Genomic DNA, 19,333 nt, shown 5'->3' with positions numbered 1-19,333 from the left:
TGAGCGATTTCACTTTCACTTTTTCACTTTCATGCGTTGGAGAAGGAAATGGCAACCCACTCCAGTGTTCTTGCCTGGAGAATCCCAGGGATGGGGGAGCCTGGTGGGCTGCCGTCTATGGGGTCGCACAGAGTCAGACACGACTGAAGCGACTTAGCAGCAGCAGCAGCATGATAATATCTAAGCCCAGTCAGTAAGTCATTTCTAGTAGTAAAAATTGATTGAAATTTAGACTGCTGTCACTACAGAGTAAATATTACCCCCTTAAGAAATAGAAGTTAGCTTTCATTGAGTCAACATCGTAATATACTTTTAAAGTAGACACAATGCAGTTCTAAAACTTTAAAGTCTTAGTTTTTTCCTTTAAGAAATATTAAATATTTTTGATGATGTGTTGTTAAAGATGCTTTTAGATTTCCAACAAGCACTGAAATGAGGTGCTAATCTATAGATTAGACTCTCATAATCAGGCACAGAGATTTATTATGCCCTTTCTCATCTCATATTAACTAAAATTTTTAATTTTACACATAACAGAAAAATGTTTGTATTTAATCTTGTCAATGGATTGGGTGTCTTTTTAAAATAAAGACATAAATAAACTCAAGAAATAGAGAATATAAAATAAAATAAAGTGTGTAAAAACTTTAACTTTTTGTCTAAGTCAATTAGGCATGGAATATTGCAGTTCTTAGAACTTCAATGTAATGTTATAGTTTGGCATACTTCAATGTAATGTTATAGTTTGGCATAATAAACCAATTAACTGTAATTTAAAATAAATATTATAATAAAAATGTATATTTTGCTACCAGAAGACTTTAAGCATATTAGTTTTTCTTTTAAAAATTCTCTTAAGACTTCACAGTATTTACACAAAGTTAACTCTTTACAAATACTGTTCCTAAAGCGGTTAAAAGTCAGACAAGTGTTTTATTTTATTTGATGGTTATATCAGAGCAAAAGCCTGACAAAAAATAGGGCATTCAGTTCTTTAAGAAATTACTAGTATGTTGAGTTAATGTTTTGTAGTCATTATTATTGTCATTATCACAAGCGTGGGTCACAATTTTCATCTGTTCCCATACAGTGACAAACATTCTCTGTAATTAGATGTGGCCAACGTATGTCCGTCTAGTGAAGGCTATGGTTTTTCCAGTGGTCATGTATGGATGTGAGAGTTGGACTGTGAAGAAAGCTGAATGCTGAAGAATTGATACTTTTGAACTGTGGTGTTGGAGAAGACTCTTAAGAGTCCCTTGGACTGCAAGGAGATCCAACCAGTCCATTCTAAAGGAGATCAACCCTGGGTGTTCTTTGGAAGGAATGATGCTAAAGCTGAAACTCCAGTACTTTGGCCATCTCATGCGAATAGTTGACTCATTGGAAAAGATTCTGATGCTGGGAGGGATTGGGGGCAGGAGGAGAAGCGGACGACAGAGGATGAGATGGCTGGATGGCATCCCCGACTAGATGGATGTGAGTTTGAGTGAACTCCGGGAGATGGTGATGGACAGGGAGGCCTGGCGTGCTGCGATTCATGGGGTTGCATGCGTCAGACATGACTGAGCGACTGAACTGAACTGAACTGAACTGAACTGAATGTATGTACTCATGACTAAAATACTCTTCTACACCAACTGAAAGAGATTCATCCTTTTAAGAATCCTGATTTCATGTTACAGGATCAGCATTAGAGAAGGAAGATAAGTGAAGTAAACATATTGTCATGTGTTTTTCCTATTAGTCATTATTCAATATTGAAATCATTAGTGAATAAACTTGTAAGAAAAAACAGGATCATCTGTTTGTAACCAGTTAACATTTTTCACATTTAAGAGTGACATGTGAAGAGTATTGGCATAATTATTGAGGTAATGATATGGTTTTCTGATTTTTAAATTGAAAGCTTTTCGTTGTCTTATACGTGAGGGATTGGTACTTCTTTTAGACCAGACTTGTCAGTCATTTTGTGAAAATCTGGGCTTTGATTGTTTCACAAAGTCTCATTCTGCAAATTCTCTCCTGCCTTCTTTCTATTATCTATCAGCTATGAAAAGTGACGATTTTTTAAGAGCCAGACCTTAAAAGCAGAAGAGAAGCCATGCCTTTTAGTCATTGTATTAATACTTTTTTGATATTCACTTCGCTGGATCCATCCCGTGTTCATTTGCCCTTCTTTCACTTCTATTGTACTTACTAGACTGGGTGGGTGGCCATATCTAATTTTTTGAGTTTTCTAAGTTATATTTCTATAATTTTCTATATCTCACAATTTAACAATTTAATATATTAGGTGGAAATTGAAATCTCAACTGCATCATTGATAAACATCAGTCTAATTTGTATAGCCCATTTGAACTTTAGTGTTGGCAATATACACTGAACAGAGTGACCCTCAAGAGTATTAGATCTGAGGCCTACAATGATGAATAAAATCTTGATTTTCTTATTTACATTTGCTGCACATCTCTCCATTTCATGACTCTTTGATTATTTTTATTAAACAAGAGGGAACTAACATTGAAACTTTATGCATTTATTTTGAACTTATTGGAAAACTTAACAATAAAACCATCACCCTCCCTAAGATAGCATTTGCTCTTTTGTGGACATAGTATCTGTTGATGAATTCAGTTGTTTTCTTTATTAAGTGTATTTTAAAGATGGAAAGCAAATTTCTCTATTAATGGTGATAAGAGAGTATGAAGCTTTTGTGTGGTTGTTTTTTTTTGTGTGTGTGTTCAGGGGCTTTTACTCTTATCAAATGTTAATTACAGTACCTGAACATATTAATTGGTATCAAACATATCTGCTCTGTTTTAATGCCTAACATTTGAAACAATTTTTAGTAGATTAGGGTAACCATACATTGTGTGTGTGTGTGGGAAATCATTTCTTTCAAAAATTGTCAGTTGCCTTAATGAAACAGATGGCTTCAATGGGATGTTGCTTTTAACAACACAGGGAATAAAAGTAGAAAGAAGGTTGGCTAAAACTTACAAGAAATCTAAAATCAGTTTTGCAGTTTGCTTCTCCTTGCTTTGCTTAGAGACAAGGTCTACTGCTCTGAGGAATGTTATTTTCACTCAGAAAGCAAGTGTATCATAAAATTTTACCACTAAGTAAGCACTTAGAGTTCATTTTATAAAGGAAACTCCCAGTCATTCTTTAAAATGGATTGAAATGTTTACTTTCTGTGCTCAATATTTTCCACCACCCAGGACCAAGACAAATGCTCCCTTTTTTGCAGTTTCTTGGCTTATTGTTTAAGCTTTGTCATTATTCCATCATGTGCTTCTCTTCATGCATCTTATTTGTATTTTTATCACCAGTTTTAAATATAAGAAATGACATAAACTAATTACATAACAAATGTCAGATGAATGAAAAAATTAGTGAAGAAATATTGAGATAATTTGCTAGTGATATTAGTGGCAATACCTTGATATAAGTTGTATGTTTATGAAATTCAGCTTTTGCTATCTTCGTTCATGATCTTTGAGATTTTATATTTTTTGAGATTCAGTCACCCACAGATACTTTACACAAATTAGTCTAATTAATTATAGAATATATTATAGTCACTTGGACCAAAATATGTATATCTCAATCTGGATTTAATAGGAAATTTGTCTGTATAATTTGTCATGAATTAATCCATGAAAAGAATAATTTTAAATTGAATATTTTAATAAAACTAATAATTTACTAATGCTATTAGAATCAAAATGCTGATTAAATGTAATTTATTCTTTTAGAAAGTGTAATAAAATTTTAGCCTGATTTATTATTTATTTTCTATAACATCATTTATAATTTATCTGGTGTTCACAGACTCTAAATAAAAATTGGTACACAGCAAACATAATTATCTAGTGTTTGTATTAAACTTGATATTGACTCCAGGAGTTCACTTCAGTTCAGTTGCTCAGTCGTGTCCGACTCTTTGTGACCACATGAATTGCAGCACACCAGGCCTCCCTATCCATCACCAACTCCCGGAGTCCACCGAAACCCATGTTCATTGAGTCGGTGATGCCTTCCAACTATCTCATCCTCTGTCATCCCCTTCTCTTCCTGCCCTCAATCTTTCCCAGCATCAGGGTCTTTTCCAATGAGTCAGCCCTTTGTATCAGGTGGCCAAAGTATTGGAGTTTCAGCTTCAACATCAGTCCTTCCAAAAAAACCCAGGATTGATCTCCTTTAGGATGGACTGGTTGGATCTCCTTGCAGTCCAAGGGACTCTCAAGAGTCTTCTCCACAGTTCAAAAGCATCAATTCTTCAGAACTCAGCTTTCTTTATAGTCCAATTCTCACATCCATATATGACCACAGGAAAAACCATAGCCTTGACTAGATGGACTTTAGTCGGCAAAGTAATGTCTCTGCTTTTTAACATGCTATCTAGGTTGGTCATAAAATTCCTTCCAAGGAGTAAGTGTCTTTTAATTTCATAGCTGCAGTCACCATCTGCAGTGATTTTGGAGCCCCCCAAAAATAAAGTCAGCCACTGTTTCCACTGTTTCCCCATCTATTTCCCATGAAGTGATGGGACCAGATGCCATGATCTTAGTTTTCTGAATGTTGAGCTCTAAGCCAATTTTTTCACTTTCCTCTTTCACTTTCATCAAGAGGCTCTTTAGTTCTTTGCTTTCTGCCATAAGGATGGTATCATCTGCATCTGAGGTTATTGATATTTCTCCTGGCAATCTTGATTCCAGTTTGTGTTTCCTCCAGCCCAGCGTTTCTCATGATGTACTCTGCATATAAGTGAGCTAAAGGAATGTAGAGAAAAGAAGGAACATATCTAAGAATGAAAAGTAGTTTTAAGGAAGGGATGCTGCTACTGCTGCTGCTGCTAAGTCGCTTCAGTCGTGTGTGACTCTGTGCGACCCCATAGATGGCAGCCCACCAGGTTCCACTGTCCCTGGGATTCTCCAGGCAAGAACACTGGAGTGGGTTGCCATTTCCTTCTCCAATGCATGAAAGGAAAAAGTGAAAGTGAAGTCGCTCAGTTGTGTCTGACTCTTAGTGACCCCATGGACTGCAGCCTATCAGGCTCCTCCGTCTGTGGGATTTTCCAAGCGAGAGTACTGGAGTGGGTTGCATTGCCTTCTCCTTAAGGAAGGGATTGAATTGAATTGAATTGAAGTCACTCAGTCATGTCCGACTCTTTGTGACCCCATGGGCTGTAGCCTATCAGGCTCCTCTGTCCGTGGGATTCTCCAGGCAAGAGTACTGGAGTGGGTTGCCATTTCCTTCTCCAAAGGAAGGAATAGGAACTGGTATTTTTAATCTAGAGCCGTAGGATTAAATAAAAGTTGTGTTTTGTTTTTTTTTTTAATGATGGATATAATTATTAGTTTAGGAAAAAAGACCTTCCTGATGTAAATGTATGATAGATTTTGTAATATAATTATCTTCAAATTTTCATGAGTGAACTGATAATCTTTTGGGGATGGTCCATAAAGCTATAAGATCAGTTCAAGGTTATTCCCAGCCTTTGTATCAACAGATGCTTACTGAGAGCTAATTGTACATCATGCATTGTTTTATTAATGGAGAACTGCCAGTGAAGGTATTTTGAAGGCATCTAGCCTCAAAAATTATTCATGTTAGTAAAGCAGATAGATATATAAATACATACTTGCATGGTAATATAGAAAGTAAAATGCTAGAGACATGAATTAAAATCTGTAATAGAAAAAGAAATGTTTCTATCTGGAAAGGGGAAAGGCTTTTGTAAGTAGATGACATTTAAGGTGGGTGTAAGGTATACGGTGGGAATATAGAAAATGGTAGACACGGCAGAGGGAAGAATATTGATCAGACAGTAAATAACATGAAGCCACAAAGAAATTTGGCTATTTTGGGTGAATAACATGTAGTTCAGCTCATTTGAATATATGATCTGAAGATGGGATGCATTTAGAGGTGAGAAAGGTTGTGGAAAAGTACTGCTTTAAAGGTGTTTAGACTTCTTTCTGTGATCAGTGACTACTAAAAGTATTTCATAGATAATCCAGATTGGAGATGACTAGAAGTGGGTATGGGGATAGTTAGGAGAGCATGGATTTGAGTTGTTTGGAGAGTATAATACAAAAGACTTTTAGATCAATGTGGGTGTTGAGAGTAAGGAAGAAATCTAGATTTCTGCCTTGCTGATAATGAAGAAAGACAAAAAAGGAGGAAGTGGAAGATGGCACAGAAAATAAAATAATGATTTAGGTACTGAAAATGTGTCTAGGTGCTGAGAATCCATCTAGTTTAAAAGAGATTCTGAAAGCACTAATGTGGAGAAGGATAAAACATAGTGGCTGTATTTGAAACTTTGATGAAGTGATCCAAACATGCCGCCAAAAGGAAGCAAAATTGTAAGTGGCTCTTGAAAATACAGTGGTATAGATTTTAGTTGGTTTTAAAATAAAAATGAGAAGTAAAACATTAAGGTAGACTCATGACTAATGTCTGAAATATATAAAAGATGTGGCATTGATCTCAGATTCTCCATTATTTCAATTATTTGAGCCTCCATATAAAATACTTGGGTGGCTTTATTCTTATCGTTAAGAGCAAAAACCGCTTATACCATCTCATCATAAACTTTCTAAACTGCAGGTTATTAAATTTTGTTGTGTGGAGGTGGCAGAGACTGGTGAGCCAGTGTTATCATCAATTGTTTGCTGTCATTTAACTGAGCAACTATTAAATCATTAGTATAATGGAATGACTTGAGCTTGCTTTGGTATCCTGAAAATTAAAATGAAGCATATTAGTAAATTCCACTAAATATTGTGTTTTCTTTTCCAGATCAAGTGCAATTAGCACAACACTGTTTAATAATGTTCTCAGTCCAGTTCAGTTCAGTTGCTCAGTCGTATCCAACTCTGCGACCCCATGAATTGCAGAACGCCAGGCCTCCCTGTACATCACCATCTCCCGGAGTTCACTCAAACTCACGTCCATCGAGTTGGTGATGCCATCCAGCCAACTCATCCTCTGTCATCCCCTTCTCCTCCTGCCCCCAATCCCTCCAAGCATCAGAGTCTTTTCCAATGAGTCAACCCTTCGCATGAGATGGCCAAAGTACTGGAGTTTCAGCTTCAGTATCAGTCCTTCCAAAGAACACCCGGGACTGATCTCCTTTAGAATGGACTGGTTGGATCTCCTTGCAGTCCAAGGGACTCTCAAGAGTCTTCTCCAACACCACAGTTCAAAAGCATCAATTCTTCAGTGCTCAGCTTTCTTCACAGTCCAGCTCTCACATCCATACATGACCACAGGAAAAACCATAGCCTTGACTAGACGGACCTTAGTTGGCAAAGTAATGTCTCTACTTTAGAATATGCTGTCTAATTTGGTCATAACTTTCCTTCCAAGGAGTAAGTGTCTTTTAATTTCATGGCTGCAGTCACCATCTACAGTGATTTTGGAGCCCCCAAAAATAAAGTCAGCCACTGTTTCCACTGTTTCCCCATCTATTTCCCATGAAGTGATGGGACTGGATGCCATATCTTAGTTTTCTGAACGTTGAGCTTTAAGCCGACTTTTTACTCTCGTCTTTCACTTTCATCAAGAGCCTTTTTAGTTCCTCTTCACTTTCTTCCATAAGGGTGGTGTTATCTGCATATCTGAGGTTATTGATATTTCTCCCAGCAATCTCGATTCCAGCTTGTGCTTCTTCCAGCCCAGCGTTTCTCATGATGTACTCTGCATAGAAGTTAAATAAGCAGGGTGGCAACATTTAGCCTTGGCATACTCCTTTTCCTATTTGGAACCAGTCTGTTGTTCCATGTCCAGTTCTAACTGTTGCTTCTTGACCTGCATATAGGTTTCTCAAGAGGCAGGTCAGGTGGTCTGGTATGACAATCTCTTTCAGAATTTTCCACAGTTTATTGTGATCCACACAGTCAAAGGCTTTGGCATAGTCAACAAAGCAGAAATAGATGTTTTTCTGGAACTCTCTTGCTTTTTCCATGATCCAGTGGATGTTGGCAATTTGATATCTGGTTCTGCTGCCTTTTCTAAAACCAGCTTGAACATCTGGAAGTTCACAGTTCATGTACCCACTGGTATTTATGGCTAAGCCTGAGTTGGCCACAGAACCAACCCATCTCAAGTGTCTATTTAATATTAGAGAGCAGGAAACATACAAGGCAATAAACATTTCAAAATTTTGGGGGTTGATTAAAATTCGTTATTAGCTAATGCCTAACAATATTCTTTTGGGGAAGTTTTCTGTATTTTTTGAGAAAAGTAAAATATTCTTGGTAAACTGTAATATTTCTCTGGTAGCATCAATCTATGTGTGGTTTATTAATACCCATGTTCCATAGTTATTGTGGTTTATTAATACCCATGTTCCATAGTTATTTTTGAGATACATTAAAAAATGTTTTCTGAAAAATAGAAATTAAATGTATAGATACCTCTTTGTTTTCCAATTTCAGTGTGATTTTTCTTTATGCTAAAAGAAATACAATGAAATAAATCAGATCTTCTGTAAAATATACTTTGAAGTATTAAAGGGCTTTGTGTCATGAAACCCTCAGGGCAAATAAAATGGTTAATAGCTGCTAATGTCATTTGAAATTAATACCAGTGTATTAATTTGCAATACTGTTTTTCCTGTTATGAAACTTAATATTTAATTCAACATTTATTGATCCTCTACTATGTGCAAGGCATTGTGCCATGTCATTTGGGGGTCACAAAGCCAAAAGAGAACAAGGAACCTACTTCCAAAGGATCTTAACATTTTGAAGTCACTCAGTCATGTCCGATTCTTTGGGACCCCATGGAGTGTAGCCTACCAGGCTTTTCCGTCCATGGGATTTTTTAGGCAAGAATACTGGAGTGGGTTGCCATTTCCTTCTCCAGGAGATCTTCCCAACCCAGGGATTGAACCCGGGTCTCCCGCATTGTAAGCAGACTCTTTACCAGCTGAGCCACCAGGGAAGTCCTAAGGACATGTGATAAAATTTGACTGTGATTCAAGGTAAGATGTATAAATGCTTCACTAAAAGTGTAAGTGAAAGACAGTGAGAGGAAAGAGTGATTAAAATATCCAACAGGGGCTTTTCTCTTGGCCTTAAAAGAAAAATAAGATTTTTAGGGGTTGAGTAACTAGGAAAGTACATTGTATACTGTAGACTGATGCAATAGCATAGGAAACGAAGTGGCCATCTTGGAAACTGAGTAGTCTGAAGGCATTGAAGTATAAAGAATGGAATGTCATGGCTGTGTGTGTAGAGGGAGATAGTGTGGAAGTCAGAGTGTGGCGATCTTTGACTGCCATGCATTTTACTCATATTCTAGAAAACAGAGCCTAAAGCAGAGTTTGCATGCTCATACTTTGTTGAGTATTTTGGTTCCAGAAAATTAAGGGCATTGGAAAGGACAAATGAAGGAGACAGGATGGAAATCAAATACAAGATGTTCTGTCACTGAGTTGTTGCAAATTGTTACAAGAAATCGCAGCTGGTTGTTTTGTCAAGCAGGACATCTCTAGAGAGGCCATATGGAGCCACTGCATCTCACAACAGTCTGTCACAGGGGGAAGGTGAGCAATTTATCTCCTGGCTGCTTCTCATCCCATCTTTCATAGATCCAAATTCAAACCGTGGGTGATGAGAATGTTCTAAAATTGGACAGAGGTGACGGTTGTGCAATTCTGTGATCAAACTAAAAGCCACTGAAGTGTACACATTAAACATGTGAATTTTATGTCATGTGAATTGCACCTCAATAAAGTTAATATTAATAAATTCATGGGCTTCCCTGGTGGCTCAGATGGTAAAGAATCCTCCTGCAATGTGGGAAACCTGGGTTCAATCCCTGGGTTGGGAAGATCCCCTGGAGAAGGAAATGGCTACCCACTCCAGCGTTCTTGCCTGGAGAATCCTCATAGACAGAGGAGCCTGGTGGGCTACAGTCAGTGGGGTCAAAAGGAGTCAGACACAACTGAGCGACTGTCACTTTTCAAGAATACTAGTACTCTTTCTAGTACTCCCACTCCAGTATTCTTGCTTGGAGAATTCCATAAGACAGAGGAGCCTGGTGGGCTACAATCCTCCCCTGGTGGCTCAGATGGTTAAGAATCCGCCTGCAATGCAGGAGACCTAAGAGATCCAGGTTTGGTCCCTGAGTTGAAAAGATCCCCTGGAGAAGGTAATAGCAACCTACTAAAGTATTCTTGGGGTCACAAAGAGTCAGACAAGACTGAACGACTAACTCTTCACTCTTCAACAAATTCAACCTATTGGAATCTAGAACATTTGTTGATTCAATTAGGCTTGAACTGGGAGTTAAGAGTTTCTGTGGATCCTACCATGAAAGGTGTCATGGAGATTAAGTTCAAAGCCAGTTCCTGCGTTTTAAGAAAACTGAAACAACTGAAGTGTGAGGTAATGATGTGAATGTGACTATCATAGTGGCCATGGGTTTGTACCCTAGGAAATGGTCTGATCTTCCATAGGAGCTAATCAGATCAGAAAACAAGTTATTGGACAAGACCTAGAAGAACAGATAGGACTGAAATATCTGTGAAGCAGCAAAAGCTAACCCCTAAAAAAGGCTTAAGGAGGATTAGCACACCAACCTGAAGTTTCTGTTGATATTATTGTATCTGATCTTGGGGTCTGAGATCGAAGACAGCCACAGATTCTTCATTCTTCCATTCATGGAGGGGTGGAGTCCAGGTGCACTCTTGTTGAATCTAAGCTGGTCTTAGTGATTCCCTTGACTAATACAATGCGGAAGAATTGACTTCCCAGGACTTTGAGTCTAGGTCAGAAAAAGATTTACAGCTTCCATCTTTATCTCTTAGAATACTTGCTGTTGAAACACAGCTGCAAGTGGGGAGAAAGCCCAAGAAGCCCAGTGCAGAGGGCCCTGTGGAGCAGAGCTGAAGCACGCAGCTAAAAAGGCCTTCTGAGTGCCCAGCCAACAACCAACAATAACTTACCAGCTCTGTGAGTGATCTTTCCTATACACAGATCCTCCAATTACTTACATTCTAGCTATACATTAGCATAATTAATCCCAGGTGAAGTCTGTAGTAATTGTGATCAAAATAGTGAAGAGAAAGGAAGCAAGATAAGAATGGAGGAAAGTAATAAAGATAATGTATTATGGAGCCACAACTTTAAAAGAAAGCACAGCTGGAAGCTAGGTCATGCATGATATATCTGGAGAGACCATTTGTAATCCCTACATTTTGGAATAGTCCACTTGGGGATGTCAGTCTTAAAATACTTCATCAAGGGAAGTGTTCTTCCCCTGAAAGGGGATTCTACAATGGAATCTGGGGTAATTATTCAATAAACACTTAATATTTTCTCTTTTCATTTGTGAGGTAAGACAAATCAAACACAATATAAACTAAGTTTTTGTTAGATTTATCTGCCAGTTCTTTCTGGCTTTCACTGGTTAAAATTCTCTTAAGGTGCTCCTGTTTCATGTTTGAATTGTGTTCCATGTATCCTCAGGGCTACTAAGAAAGATTAGAACTTATGAAACTAATTGAGTCACACTTGGGCCTTATAGCTGCTGTGGTTCCCACTGAAGTGGTTAGTTCAGTCTCTCAGTCATGTCCTACTCTTTGCGACCCCATGGACTGCACCACACGAGACTTCCCTGTTCATCACCAATTTCCAAGCTTGCTCAAACTCATGTCTGTTGAGTCAGTGATGCCATCCAATTATCTCATCCTCTGTCATCCCTTTCTCCTCCTGCCTTCAATCTTTCCCAGGAAAGTGGTATTATTATAGGAAATGGTATTATGTATGTAAAAATTATAACCTTGCTCTTGGAGAATTCTCTGAAACTACTGAGGTGATAGGAAATGAGGTAATAGTGTAGCACTTGAGGCTTGAAGACTATATATCCAAAAGATTATGTTACTATCAGTAGAACATATTCATATCCATAGAGGAAGACAACTGTAAAAAATAAATTTGGAGATGCTCAGTGGAGTCAAGTAGACCATAGTTCTTGTCTGTGTCCAGTTTTTACTATTTTTAAGGATTATGTTGACTGTAGATAAGGCATAAACTGGATATATCCTTTGATATTAAGAAAGTTTGTCAACTAGTGTTTGATTAATATTGTGAACAATTTGTCCCTTTTATCACAAATTATATCATTAAATATTTCAGCACATATCCACTTGAGGTTATCTTTTGTGACTGTTTAGCCATCCTAGCTTTGATATAACTTGTCTTACAACCCAGTCATTTTCAGTATTTTTTTTTCAGAACTCGTGGCCAAATTTGGTGTATTAACGAGTGGAAGTTTTTGACTTCTCCAGGATTTTTCTTTTTGTTTTACAAGAACTCTTTGAATAGGATTTTAGTCAGCATAAGTGGCTTAGCATAATGGCCTGTGTAACCATTTCCTCTAGATGCATTTTTATGTAATTTATGATAGGTCTCTATAACCACAGTTTCATCAGATAGCATAAAGTACTAAGCGCTTCATATAACTGTTGTCTAGTTTTTGTAGGAATACCTGAGGAAATTAAGACTCTTTTTTTGTTTTCATAAAAGAGTTGATTTCAACTTTGACTTGATTTCAAAGTCATGAAGTATAAAAACCTATCAGCTTTCTATGATTATATTTCAGTTCAGTTCATTTCAGTTCAGTCGCTCAGTTGTGTCCGACTCTTTGTGACCCCATGAATCGTAGCATGCCAGGCCTCCCTGTCCATCACCAACTCCCAGAGTTCACTCAGACTCACATCCATCGAGTCAGTGATGCCATCCAGCCATCTCATCCTTGGTCGTCCCCTTCTCCTCCTGCCCCCAATCCCTCCCAGCATCAGAGTCTTTTCCAATGAGTCAACTCTTCGCATGAGGTGGCCAAAGTACAGGAGTTTCAGCTTTAGCATCATTCCTTCCAAAGTAGTCCCAGGGCTGATCTCCTTCAGAATGGACTGGTTTTTAGTCTTTTATATTAACCAAATTGACACATCCTACAAAGGGTCATAAGTTTACCTACTTGACTTGATTTCTTTTGGTAAGAAGCAGGGTTATACAATAGATTCTCAGGTAGTTACTCAATAACCACTTTATATTTTCTCTTTTCATTTGTGAGATAAGACAAATCAAACAAAATATTGAATAAGTTTTTTTATGAGAATGTCTAAATGATATGTTCTTAAAATGGACAACTCTTGAACTATAGAAACATGGTTATTAGATTCTCCATTGGATAAGGATGTTAAAGTTGCTAAATTGAAAATATAAAATATAGATGTATATTTAATAGGAGAAAGAAAAATATAAATATTTTATATTTAATCAGACACCATAGTTAAACATTTTAAAATAATTTCAGTTAGCAATAGACATTGTATGCATATGATGCCGTCAAGTTTGAAGGTGGTTTTAACATGAGAACTGAATAGGTTTTTAAAAATTAAGACTTTATTCTTTTAGAGAAGTTTTAGATCACAGTAAAATTGAAGGAAAGGTACATAGATAGCCCATTACAGTTGTTTTAATTGATTAACCTACACTGACACATCATTATCACCCAAAGTCCATAGGTCACAGGCTTCCCTTGTAGCTCAGTCAGAAAAGAATCTGCCTGCAATGCAGGAGACCCTGCATTTGATTCCTGGGGGTCTTGAAGATCCCTGCAGAAGGAAATGGCAACCCATTCAAGTGTTCTTGTCTGGAGAATCCCATGAACAAAGGAGTCCAGCTGGCTACAGTCCATGGGGTTGCAAGAGTTGGACATGACTCAGTGACTAAACCACCACAATCATAGGTCACATTATGGTTTACTATTCGTGTTGTACACTATGGGTTTAGACAAACATATAACGACATGTATCCATCATTATGGTATTATACAGGGTATTTTCACTACCCTAAAAATATTCTGTGCTCCATATGTTCATCCTTCCCTTGACCCTAATTGTCTGGCAACCACTGATTTATTTATTTAGTGAATTTATATATATCCTTTTTAATTTCTACTTATTTTATACTTTTTGCTTTTTTGTGTAAAGAAATAATATTGTTTGTGTATGTGTACTTGTGTGCTCACATTGATTATTTTTTGCCAACTCTCTTAACTCTCTAATGAATCATATAAAGGGGTTCCTCTTAGGTGTACAGTAAGCTCCCTGCTGCTGCTGCTAAGTCGCCTCAGTCGTGTCCAACTCTGTGCGACCCTATGGACAGCCTCCCACCAGGCTCCTCTGTCCACAGGATTCTCTAGGTAAGAATACTGGAGTGGGTTGCCATTTCTTTCTCCAAGTAAGTCTCCTACTTATGAGCCAATTATGTTCTGAGAGCAAATTTGTTAAGTTCAATTTGTTCATAAGTCCAAGAAATTTAGCCTAGGTACCCAACAAACACAATGGTCTATATAATACTATGCTTCAATTAAGTGTGTTATACTTTTCATACAAATAACATATTAAAAACAAACACGAAAATAAAACATTTTTTAATCGTATAGTACAGTACCTTGAGAAATGCAATAGTACAGTAGAATGCCTAGCATATAGGGGCTGGCATCAAGTGAACACGGACAAAGACTTAGTGACTGGAAGATGGTGAGGAAATGGTAGAGCTGAAGGGTCATCTACAATAGGAGATGAAGTTCAGTTCAGTTCAGTTGCTCAGTTGTGTCCCACTCTTTGCAACTCCATGGACTGTAGCACACGAGGCCTCCCTGTCAATCGCCAACTGCCGGAGCTGGCTCAAACTCATGTCCATAGAGTAGGTGATGCCATCCAACCACCTATCCTCTATCATCTTCTTCTCCTTCTGCCCTCAATCTTTCCCAGCATCAGGGTCTTTTCCAATGAGTCAGTTCATCCCTTCAGGTGGCCAAAGTATTGGAGTTTCAGCTTCATCATTAGTCCTTCCAATGACTATTCAGGACTGATTTCCTTCTTTGCATCTCCTTGCAGTCCAAGGGACTCTCAAGAGTCTTCTCCAACACCACAGTTCAAAAGCATTAATTCTTCGGTGCTCAGCTTTCTTTATAGTCCAACTCTCACATCTAAGCATAACTACTGGAAAGATGATGGCTTTGACTAGATGGACATTTGTTGGCAAAGCAATGTCTCTGCTTTTTAATATGCTATCTAGGTTGGTCATAACTTTTCTTCCAAGGAGCAAGCATCTTTTAATTTCATGGCTGCAGTCACCATCTGCAGTGATTTTGGAGCTCCCCAAAATAGCCTGTCACTATTTCCATTGCTTCCCCATCTATTTGCCGTGAAATGATGGGACCAGATGCCGTGACCTTAGTTTTCTGAATGTTGAGTTTTAAGCCAACTTTTTCACTCTCCTCTTTTATTTTCATCAAGAGGCTCTTTAGTTCTTCTTCATTTTCTGCCATAAGGGTGGTTTCATCTGCATATCTGAGGTTATTGATGTTTCTCCTGGCAGTATTGATTCCAGTGTGTGCTTCATCCAGCCCCATGTTTCTCTTGATGTACTCTGCATATAAGTTAAATAAGAAGGGTAACAATATATAACCTTGATGTACTCCTTTTCCTATTTGGAACCAGTTTGTTGTTCCATGTCCAGTTCAAACTGTTTCTTCCTGACCTGCATACAGATTTCTCAGGAGGCAGGTAAGGTGGTCTGGTATTCCCATCTCTTGAAGAATTTTCCACAGTTTGTTGTGGTTCACACAGTCAAAGGCTTTGGCATAGTCAATAAAGCAGAAGTAGATGTTTTTCTGGAACTCTTGCTTTTTCGATGATCCAACAAATGTTGGCAGTTTGATCTCTTGTTCCTCTGCCTTTTCTAAAACCAGCTTGAACATCTGGAACTTTCAGTTCACGTAGTGTTGAAGCCTGGCTGGGAGAATTTTGAACATTACTTTACAAGCATGTGAGATAACTGCAATTGTGTGGTAGTCTGAGCATTCTTTGGCATTGCCTTGCTATGGAATTGGAATGAAAACTGACCTTTTCCAGTCCTGTGGCCACTGCTGAGTTTTCCAAATTTGCTGACATATTGAGTGCAGTGCTTTCACAGCATCATCTTTTAGTGTTTGAAATAGCACAACTAGAGTTCTATCACTTCCACTAGCTTTGTTCATAGTGATGCTTCCTAAGGCCCACTTGACTTCACATTCCAGGATGTCTGGCTCTAGGTGAGTGATCACACTGTCATGAATATCTGCGTCGTGAAGATCTTTTTTGTGTAGTTCTTCTGTCTATTCTTGCCACCTCTTTTTAATATCTTCTGCGTCAGTCCATACCATTTCTGTCCTTTATTGTGTCATCTTGCATGATATGTTCCTTTGGTATCTGTAATTTTTCTTGAAGAGACCTCTAGTCTTTCTCATTTTACTCTTTTCCTCTATATCTTTGCACTGATCACTGAGGAGAGGAAGGCTTTTTTACCTCTCCTTGCTATTCTTTGGAACTTTTCATTCAAATCGGTATATCTTTCCTTTTCTCCTTTGCCTTTCACTTCTCTTCTTTTCTCAGCTATTTGTTAGGCCTTCTCAGACAACCATTTTGCCTTTTTACATTTCTGTTTCTTGGGGATATTCTTGTTCCCTGCCTCCTGTACAATGTCACAAACCTCCATCTTTAGTTCTTTAGGCACTCTGTCTGTCAGATATAGTCCCTTGGATCTTTTTCTCACTTCTACTATGTAATTTTAAAGAATTTGATTTAGGTCCTACCTGAATGATCTAGTGGTTTTTCCTACTTTCTTCAATTTAAATCTGAATTTGGCAATAATGAGTTCATGATCTGAGCAACAGTCAACTCCTAGTCTTGTTCTTTTTTTGCTGACTGTATAGAGCTTCTCCATCTTTGGCTGCAAAGAATATAATCAGTCTGATTTCGGTGTTGACCATCTGGTGATGTCCATGCGTAGAGTCTTCTCTTGTGTTGTTGGAAGAGGGTGTTTGCTATGTCCAGTGCATTCTCTTGGCAAAACTCTATTAGCCTTTGCCTTGCTTCATTCTGTATTCCAAGGCCAAATTTGCCTGTTACTCCAGGTGTTTCTTGAGTTCCTACTTCCTAGCTCCATTCCCCTATAATGAAAAGGACATCTTTTTTGGGTGTTAGTTCTAAAAGGTCTTGTAGGTCTTCATAGAACCATTCAACTTCAGCTTCTTCAGCATTACTGGTCAGGGCATGGACTTGGATTACTCTGATATTGAATGGTTTGCCTTGGAAACAAACAGAGATCATTCTGTCGTTTTTGAGATTGCATCCAAGTAATGCATTTTGGACTCTTTCATTGACTATGATGGCTACTATTTCTTCTCAGGGATTCTTGCCCACGGTAGTAGATATAATGGTCATCTGAGTTAAATTCACCCATTCCAGTCCATTTTAGTTTGCTGATTCCTAAAATGTTGATGTTTTCTCTAGCCAATCCACTGTTTAACCACTTCCAATTTGCCTTGATTCATGGACCTAACATTCCAGGTTCCTATGCAATATTGCTCTTTACAGCATTGGACTTTACTTCCATCACCAGTCACATCCGCAACTGGGTGGTGGTGTTGCTTTGTCTCCATCTTTTCATTCTTTCTGGAGTTATTTCTCCACTGATCTCCAGTAGCACATTGGGTACCTACCGACCTGGGGAGTTCATCTTTCAGTGTCCTATCTTTTTGCCTTTTCATACTGTTCATGGGGTTCTCAAGGCAAGAATACTGAACTGGTTTGCCATTCCCTTCTCCAGTGAACCATGTTTTGTCAGAACTCTCCACCATGACCCCTCTGTCAGAGTGCAGACAGACTGAAAACCACAATCACAGCAAACTAATCTGATCACATGGCCCACAGCCTTGTTTAACTCAATGAAACTATAAACCATGCTATGTAGGACTACCCAAGACAGACAGGTCAGGAGATGAAGGTCAAGCTGGAATTTCACTCACACCTGACATTAACTTCAGGTGTGAATGAAATTGCACAGGTACTGGCTCTTTGCTGGATTCAATTCTATCTACCCTCTTAAAAAAACAATCCAGTGATATCTGGTTCAGTTCAGTTCAGTCGCTCAGTCGTGTCCAACTCTTTGCTAACCCATGAATCACAGCACACCAGGCCTCCCTGTCCATCACCAACTCCCGGAGTTCACTCAGACTCATGTCCATCGAGTCAGTGATGCCATCCAGCCAGTGATGCCATCCAGCCATCTCATCCCTGTCACCCCCTTCTCCTATATCCAATCCCTCCCAGCATCAGAGTCTTTTCCAATGAGTCAACTCTTCACATGAGGTGGCCAAAGTACTGGAGTTTCAGCTTTAGCATCATTCCTTCCAAAGAACACCCAGGGCTGATCTCCTTCAGAATGGACTGGTTGGATCTCCTTGCAGTCCAAGGGACTCTCAAGAGTCTTCTCCAACACCACAGTTCAAAAGCGTCAATTCTTTGGCACTCAGCCTTCTTCACAGTCCAACTCTCACATCCATACATGACCACAGGAAAAACCATAGCCTGGACTAGACGGACCTTTGTTGGCAAAGTAATGTCTCTGCTTTTGAATATGCTACCTAGGTTGGTCATAACTTTTCTTCCAAGGAGTAAGCGTCTTTTAATTTCATGGCTGCAGTCACCATCTGCAGTGATTTTGGAGCCCCCCAAAATAAAGTCTGACACTGTTTCCACTGTTTCCCCATCTATTTCCCATGAAGTGATGAGACCTGATGCCATGATCTTTGTTTTCTGAATGTTGAGCTTTAAGCTAACTTTTTCACTCTCCTCTTTCACTCTCATCAAGAGGCTTTTTAGTTCCTCTTCACTTTCTGCTATAAGGGTGGTGTCATCTGCATATCGAGGTTATTGATATTTCTCCCAGCAATCTCTCTTTATTCTCTCATCATAGATGACAAGGTAACACTGGTCTGCATTCTGAAAGGCTGCTGCAACCTTCGTGTGCCATTCTGTTTGTGGCCTACGTCTCAAGAACTAAGATCGCCTCCTCAAATGAAGACAATCCCCTTGCCATTTCGTGCATCATGAATCTCTTCAGTTCTTCAGTCACTTTTTTTTCCCTCTTATTGCTCCACTTTCTCAATTATTTTCACTTTTGTTTCTATTGTTATAGCTTCGTTGGTGCTTCTTAGCAGTACCAGCTACATCATCACTTTTATGTTTGCTTCTGGACATCCTGGACTTGAAATAAAGATACTATCCTACTGTACTCTATATAATACTGTACAAAAAGTCCTCTATACACTAAGTACACAAAAGCACAACCACTTGTAAGGATGCACGCACATGACAGTGTATGCCAGATGTGTGAACTAAGGTATGTGATTGGACATGGGAACGCACATTCACCTCCTTGAAATTTTGCAACTTAAAGATTCATTTGTAGGG

Source organism: Ovis canadensis, chromosome 4 (assembly GCF_042477335.2).
Source record: "Ovis canadensis isolate MfBH-ARS-UI-01 breed Bighorn chromosome 4, ARS-UI_OviCan_v2, whole genome shotgun sequence".
In the NCBI taxonomy this organism is placed as follows: domain Eukaryota; kingdom Metazoa; phylum Chordata; class Mammalia; order Artiodactyla; family Bovidae; genus Ovis; species Ovis canadensis.
The sequence above is the reverse complement of the archived record's forward strand: the minus strand, read 5'-3'. Positions refer to the sequence as shown.